Source organism: Phalacrocorax aristotelis, chromosome 5, assembly GCF_949628215.1.
Source record: "Phalacrocorax aristotelis chromosome 5, bGulAri2.1, whole genome shotgun sequence".
In the NCBI taxonomy this organism is placed as follows: Eukaryota; Metazoa; Chordata; class Aves; order Suliformes; family Phalacrocoracidae; genus Phalacrocorax; species Phalacrocorax aristotelis.
Genome location: NC_134280.1, coordinates 1,111,067 through 1,118,491, shown reverse-complemented (window position 1 = coordinate 1,118,491; position 7,425 = coordinate 1,111,067).

Here is a 7,425-nt window from a genome sequence, read left to right as displayed (position 1 = left end):
TGTACATTTTTCCCTAGTTTGGTTAGTTACCAAGATCCCCCTTGGATATTAAATGTGAAATGGGAACTCTTGAGGACAATTTTTTATTTAGATATTTATATGACTAGTGAAAAATGTTATAACATTTTTAAAAACGAGGCTTTCCTGTAAGCACCATCAATTTCCTTAAAATGTTTGCTCTGAAACCTTTATCTCAGAGAAAAGCTAAACATAAGGATACAGAGACAGAGAAGAGATATTTCTGCATCTATTTGAAGAAATCTCATCCATAAAGAAACAAATTGCCATGGTAATTATCACTGTCTTACTTGTAATTGTAAGAATAACCGTACATGGTTTATACATATGGACCGTTCTCATTGCATTTGCTTTAATTCTCCCTAGAAAGAAATGATCTTTTATGGAGCAGAAGTATTAAATGTGTTCTGGCCACGAGGAAGGGGTGGTTTTTTGAGGTGCTCTGCCACAAAGCAAGCCCGGTTTGCAGATTTGGGAACGGTCCTGGTTGTGCTTCGGAGCAGTGTTACTGGAGAATAAAACACCGCAGGTTCTGGGAACACTGATTCAATATTCACCAGCAAACCTGAGCATTACCTGCGTGCTGTCGGAAGAGCTGCAGAGGCAACCTGCGTTGTAGCAGAGTTAGCTTACATTAGACTTCATCTCGAAACTAATTACTACAAAACAAGAAAGGGTCTGTGTTACTGACATTACGAATTATTTAAATATCAAGGGGGTGAGTAGATCCTACTGTGTTTTGGGTTGTGGGGGGTTTTTTAGACTGTGGCAGAGCACCACGTAAAACTAAAAATCAAATTTGCATTATAAAGCTCTACACGGATTAATATTTAGTACTTCTAGTCACTGCAGATAATCTACTCTGAATAGTCAAAGAGCGAAAGTACTCATGTCCCTAGTGCAGTTAGTCAGTGGAAAAAAATCGTCAAATTCTTCTGAATGATAACCAGGAATAACAACTACCCACCCATTCGCCCAGCCTTCAAACACAGCAGGTGATACCCACAGGCCGAGCCACAACTCCAGTGTGATTAAGTAATGCTCGTGCATTTTTCCCCCCGAATGTTTGTTAAACATTCGTAGGCAAGGGCTGGTTGGAGCTCCAAGAGGGGCTTTCACACATTTGGTTGAACTGGAAGAGTCAGCCATGGGCTGGCAGAGCTCTGCACGGAGCCGCGGGGCTCCGGGGCCGCCCGAGCCACAGCCAAGCCCGGGGGACTCAACCCTCCTCCGAGTGGGATCACAGGGTGATGGTTTCCCCCAGAACAGCCCCGGAACCGCAGCCATGGGAGGGCTCGTAAACCGTAGGCAAATCTGTGCTCGGAGCCAGGGAGTTAAGCCAGGTTATGGAGCTACAATGCTACAAGGAGCTTCTGAACACCTTGTATCGAGACTTGATAAAATCTTGACAAAAGGACGCAAGGCTACGGAGAAGTCGATCTTTTTGCTTTCCTAATATATGGCTATATATTTTAAAGGCTATTCTTCCACATTACATACATCTTTCTTGGGGGATGCTATTTCTAAGCATATGAAACTTCAGCGAGCGCATTTCTATTTCCAAACAGGATTAACCAGGAGAGAGATTACCATAGGAATGAGTAGTTAAAAATAAATCCATCTGCTGTTGATGGAGGAAGGAAGGAGAATCCAGGCCACAGAGAGTTCCACCTCCATAAGTCCACCTTTTTGCTGAGGGGTCAGACTGTGGGGCTGGGAAGAACTTGAGCAAGTGCTCAGAGGAGAGCTGGGCAATGAGAAAGTGCCTGTAACTGTTTATAGACTCCGAGAGTGACGGTCAACTCCCCTGTCCAAATTTCAAATTTTAAGGTCTGCAATAGAAAGCTGGCCTTTACAGCTTAATCTTTGTGTTTGCATGTTTAAAACCGCATTTATAGTTTGTATGCTTAAGCTGTATTCATTAATTTTGAGGGTTAATAAATTAATTACAATTATTTAATAAATTATTAATCCCTTTGCATAGAGAGAAAAAAAAAAACAGACCCACCAAAACTTCCATTTTAATATATTCCCCACTGGTGCAAGTTCCTACTGAAGCTAAAGACTGCCTGCCTAAGGATCAAGCGTATACCTCCAAATGTAACCATACGCCTCCAAATATGACCGAGCACAGTAAAAGAAGCTCATAAAGAAAATAAACCCCAACTTCCACCTTACTAGTTGCATCCCAGCTTTGCTCTCGTTGATTTTGAGAAATATTTTATTACTCATTTCGGGATGAGGGCTGACCCATGGCTTCAAACCTAATACGTTTCAAAAAAAAAAAACAAGGGTTCGCCTTGCCTAAGAAGTGTTTGCAAGTCAGCTGGGGACAGAGCAACAGTCATTCCTGAAGCAACTGAATGCTTTTTGCATTTCACTTGCCGAAACGAACGCTTCCATTAAATGCTTTTAAAGACGGTACGGCCGTGCATCCGATTCCTGAGCCCGCAGCTACCAGGTACACCGCACCGGTACAGCGGCTGACGTCATCCGTGACACCGCACGGACCAGAAAACAAGGCTACGTGCTTGTACGGCGGCTGGTACGAGGCAGCACAAACGCGCACCGGACGGACGGCAGGCAAGCGGCCGCATCCGAGAAGTCTGCGGATGATCTCCGGATGCTCTGCCTGCGCGGCCGTGGGCAGAGCGGCTGTCCTCGCCCGCCTCCCGCGGACCCTCACTTCGCTCTGGCCACTCTTGGCCTTTACCTTTATTAACAGAAACCTCAACTATTTCCCCTCAAGACTGACAGCCGCTCTTCTCCCGGCCGAGGATCGCGCAGCCTGTGTACACACGTACCTGCGGGTCCGAGGAGCCGCACGTGCCCTTTCGCATCCGAAAGGCACATTCAGCAGACTCCCCTATTAAGTCAGCAGAATCGCTCGCTGCTTTCCCAGAAGAACGAGCCCCAGTTGTCAGGATAAAGTATCATTTTTACCACGAGGCAAGTGCTACCAGTGTATTAAAATCAGGTCTAGCGAAACAAGGTCAGACTCGATACGGTGAGAAATATTACAGCCAGCATGTAATTTCTATACCTTAACTTTCGCTGCAGCGTTTTAAACAGATCAGGCATGGACCTTAGATTAAAAAAAAAAACTACAAAAATAACAAACAGCCTCATTTTGTAATTTATGTGCTTTTCTACTGAGATAAAGGAGGTGGGCAAGCCATAAATTTGCCAGTCCTAGTAGTGCAAGAGTACTTCAACTTACTGCTTCAATAGTTCTAACACTGAAAATATTGTACAGGACTCTTGTCTATAAAATCCTATGCCATAGCCACATCAGGGCAGAGGGTGTTTCCTGGCTTCTCAGCCCAAAAATTAAACCACTCGGAAGTACTTTTGTGATTTGCATTTAATTATTTTTGACTCATAGATGTTTACAGCAACTCCCCTTTAGAAACCTGGAATTAGAGATCTCTCATTAGTTATTTTTCTCCTTCTGCACGGAACCGCAATTGTTACTGTAACATTATTTACGAGCAGTGAAAAAAGACACGGATTTCACTTACGGCATCCAAAAAGGAGGATTGTTATAACAAGCTGCAAACACTGGGTTGGAGAAAAGCACGGTGCTGCACCCGCAGCGAGCGTGGTTTTGACTTAGACGGAGCTTCCGTGGGAATGGAGCGGCACGAGCTGGGTTTCGTCCGTCTGACACAGGTCCCAGGTGCATCAGGAGGAAGGGTCTCAAAAACTGTGCCAGAGCAGTTCCCAGCACTCCCAGCTGCGAGGAACCTCAGGCTGCCCGAAGCCGCCGCAGGTGTCGGAGGCGTCCCCCGGTGCCCTCCCCAGCGCCTCCCCGGAGGCGTCCCACCGTGCCGGCTTCCCCTGCTAGCGACGGGGAAGCCTTGCCCTGAAAGTCGGGGGGGTGGGGGGGTTAACTTCCCCAAGAGCACAGGGAGCAGAAGGTATAGCAAAACACCCTCACAACCATCTGAGCTCACCCTAGGAGCTGATCGGCCCCGACTGCTCTGCAGGAATGCAAAGGTTTGAAGTAGCCTCCACTCTGCACTCACCCTACCTTTGACCCTCACGCGTGTATATGTACGAGGAAAACAGAAGCAAACTTATTTTAGAAGATTTTTCTCAGATTTTTGGCTTCTGGTTTAAAAAAAAAATTAAAAAAAAAAAAGAAGCCCCTATTCCTATTAATAAATGCAATTAAACTTCAAGCTAGAATGTTATTGCAGCTGCAACTTTGTCCTTCATAATCTGTTATTCTCCTCCGCGGACAGCTACAGGACTAAGCTGTTCATGAGAATCTGCGCACAACACTTCTACGGCAGGCATCTAAGCTCTAACAAATTTTATCATCCATGTCCTTTGTATCTTCACATACCGTAATCATTTTGAAAGCTTCAACACATGTCTTCTAATGGTGTCACTCTCTATAACGAGATAGGCAAATCAGATTGTTACGGGGGAGGCTTAATTGCATTACATCATCCGAGTTGTAAATGTTCGCCTAGTGACTGTCCAGGTGGGGCAATCAGTAGAAGAGAGAAATCCACTCTTTTTGACCCCAAAACAGAACAGAATTCCGTTGCCCATGAGCATGCTATGCTACAGGCTGCTCAGACACACACTGCAACAGCGGGTGAGCACAAACGGCTCCAGGAGACGCAGCACTTTTTCCCCTATTAATGCTTCAGGAGCCCTGGCTCCCAATGTCTTGGGGTCCTCAAGGCATACTTCATATATTGTTTTTAAAGCTTATTACAGACCCTGAGGAGGAAAACTTAGATCAAATACAGTTTGACAGGTAAAGGGCATTGTGAAGACTCCGTAAGCGTACCTGCTACAGGGGGAATGTGCTCACAAAGTAGAAAACCCTTTCTATGCCATGCAGAAAGATGTCCCCTCGGCACATTTTTCCAAGCACTCCTCGCTACCCATCAGGAAAATCATCGGTTTCCTTATGTGAAGTATCAGCCCTACCTTACTCTGAGCTTTCTTCCTCACCGTCACCTTGGTACCGTGCAGATCAGCTGCAGAAACTGCAAACCAAGGAAGAGGGGAAAAGCCACACCACGCCTATCTTCTTCATATTTGAAATAGCACGCTTAAAAACCAAATCCTTTTGTAGAAAAATCAATGCCCATCATAGCAACCAGATAAACCCTAGAAACACAGACATTTTAAAAAGCCCTCCTGCTTGTTCATCAATCCAGCCAAGATGAGAAGGTTACATTTTCACGAAGAGCGAGCATTTCTATGCACGTAACTTCAGAATATCTCAGTGGTAGAGGACTCCTTACACATCTCCCCCTGGGAGCCAGTCGTACCTCTAATGTGCGAGGTGCAGGTACCCAGAGTCTCTACTCACTTTTGAAATAAATGGTCTCGGTCAACTTGTATTAAAAGTTGCACGTTGCTATATAGAATGATTTTTGTGCTTAACATAACTCTCGAGAAACACCTCTGTGTTATTCTCTTCAAGATAATACCTGTAAGGCTCAGACGGGTTCCTGCAGTAATACTCACAGGAAGAAAAATGCTGTAAAATAGTATGTTATTGACTTCTCTTTTTAGATACATGAGATTATAAAGTAAAGCTATTGCTGTAATAATTTCTACTTCTACAATTCCACCTAAAAATCTCAAAACTTTCCGCTCAGTCTTTGCAATGCTCATGTTTACGTTCCAATTTTTCCCACATATTTGATGACAACTGGTTTTTAAAAGCAGAACATCCAGACTCTCTTACTGAGCTATTACACAAGAAATTTATTATAGGAAAGGCGGATGAAAACAGTACTGAAAACAACTTGGAGGTCAAATTTATATCATAGATTAACTTTACGTAATCAAACTCAGTTCAGCTGAAGTATGCCAAAAAAGAACCCAACAAGAGGAGGACAGCCACAGCTACTCCTTCAGCGCGCGTTGGCCAGGCACGCGACTTCAGCCATCGGCTGAGCCCCCGTCGCTTACGCCGTGCCTCGGGCTCTCAGCAAGGACACCGCCACGTTCTCACACGCTGTCGGAGCTACCGAGGTCTCCTTGCACGCCCTGCAGCTCTAGCGTTGGGGAAATCTGTTGCAGGCAAGGTCTGAGAACAACCGACAGCAGATTTACTGTAAATCCCACAGGTTGAGTACCAGAGGCCTTCAGTCGGCTGTGGGAAAAGCAGCTAAGGCTGTGCATAATCTAACACACAAAGAGGAGCATTGCGGTGGCTGTCTTTGACCACGTAACGGGTTTTGACCGAGAGCCCCCAGTGAAGAACTTCCAAGTGGAACAGGCAGTTTCTTCAGACCTGAAAAATTGTGCCTTATCTTTGCCCTGGAGGAAACCTATCCATCTTTTAATTACAGCTTTCAGAGTCAACAAAGCCTATCTGTCTTTTAATTACAGCCTTTTAAGTCAACGTGCCCTTCCCACTCCAGCTCTTACTTTTCCAAGTGCTTCCCAAACTGTGGGACAACTCCCTACTACAGCTCCTTTTTCCCAAAACAGGGAGACATTGCTTAGAACAGCACTAGTCCTGGCCCCGAGCTCTTCTGACGGAAGCAGAGCAGCCTCATACGCTGCGTATTAAATCAGTTCATGTAAGTGACAGAAGGAAAGACATTTAATTCACCCCACTCAAACAAGTACCACTTCTTCAGACCTTCTCAAAGAGCGAGGAGGAGCCCAGACCTTGCTGGCGGTTGCGCGGAGCTGACGGGTCGAGACACGTTGCGGTCGGAGGCTCATCACGCACCGAGCACACACACGTGGCGCTAGTTGAACACCTCACCACGCACCAAAAGAAACAGGGAGAGGAGGGTGTTAGATGAAGGAGGAGCCGAAGGCGACCTGTTGCATCGCGCACGTCAGTTATGTTGATTCTTCTGAATAGTCATATGAAAATTAATAGATTAAAAATATGAAGCAGACATAGGGAGTATGTAATTACACAGGAATACCCAAGAAGATACCAAATGGAGCGTTACCACTCAGCCCGTAAGGTTTCTGCTCAAGCCCAAGCCTTAGTGGTTCCTACGTTGATGGTCTCTGGCTTAGCAGGAACGGGACAAGCGGCAGGTCTGACTTGAGCAAGGCCTTGCCAAGGCGCCCAATGCTAGAACACCCTACCTCCCTAAGTTCCAGATACATGGAGCACAGGGTAACTAAACCGACAGCCCTCCCGGCAGCTCGTTAGCGTGAACCACGTGATCTTAATGAGGCTAAGGTAAACCGCAACAGGTTTAATCCACTGGAACCCAGGGTTCAAACGCTGCGGCGTCGGCTTCCAGACGTGAGCAGAACTTGAGGTCACTTGGCCGCCGCTGATGCGTATTTGCTTCGCTATTATCGGCAGCTTCGTTACGGGCAGCCTTGCTGCGGCGGCTACCTGAGCAGAGGAGGGACCCGAGTGCGCCGGCTCAGCGCACGGCCCCCCCGGGGCAG